The sequence below is a fragment of the Helianthus annuus genome, chromosome 12 (genome assembly GCF_002127325.2).
Source record: "Helianthus annuus cultivar XRQ/B chromosome 12, HanXRQr2.0-SUNRISE, whole genome shotgun sequence".
NCBI lineage: Eukaryota > Viridiplantae > Streptophyta > Magnoliopsida > Asterales > Asteraceae > Helianthus > Helianthus annuus.
The window spans coordinates 122738156-122738871 of NC_035444.2; the positions used below are offsets into that span (position 1 = coordinate 122738156).

At 44.8% G+C, this 716-nt stretch overlaps 1 non-coding gene across 1 annotated transcript; it reads left to right on the plus strand.

Annotated features, from left to right (window-relative positions):
• Window positions 1–261: 261 nt before the first annotated feature.
• LOC118485173 lies at window positions 262–368 on the plus strand. The gene has a single exon (XR_004875478.1). It is a non-coding gene; the product is annotated as a small nucleolar RNA R71 (small nucleolar RNA).
• The last annotated feature ends 348 nt before the right edge of the window (window positions 369–716 follow it).

A 716-nucleotide genomic window follows, 5' to 3' on the forward strand; every position in this document is an offset into this window, starting at 1 on the left:
AATTTTTTTATCTTTGAAGAAAGGGCCTCGATTTGGGCTTGTAAAGAAGTGCTTTCATCGACCTTATGGGCGCCCGGGGCGATAGACTTATTTCCCCGGGGGGTGTGCCATTGAAAATTGGTTTGAGCAATTTCCTCAATTTGATTATATATTTCGTGTGGGCGTCGATTACCTAAAAGTCCCCCGGAGCTAGAATCAAGTTTCTGCCTAGTGTGTGGCAACAATCCATTATAGAAAGTGGATACTTGTTGCCATATTGCGAGGCCGTGATGGGGACACTTGCGTAATAACTCCTTAAACCTTTCCCAAGTTTCATATAAGGATTCCCCGTCCTCTTGTGAATATGTATTAATTTCAGTCATTAACTTAGCAGTTTTAGCGGGAGGGAAATACTTATATAGAAATTTTTGGGCTAGTTCATCCCAGGTGTTTACCGATCCAGCTGGGAGGGCGTTGAGCCAAGCTTTCCCTCGGTCTTTTAGTGAGAAGGGAAACATACGGAGGCGGATGGCGTCGTTTGATGCTCCATTGATCCGAAAGGTATCACATATTTCCAAGAAATTAGTTATATGTAGATGGGGATCCTCGTCCGCAAGCCCATGAAAGGTTGCGGAGTTTTGGAGCATTTGTATCAAATGCGGCCGAAGTTCGAAGTTATTAGCTTCGACATTCGGAGCATTGATAGCGGCGCCTAGATTACCTACGGTGGGTCGTAG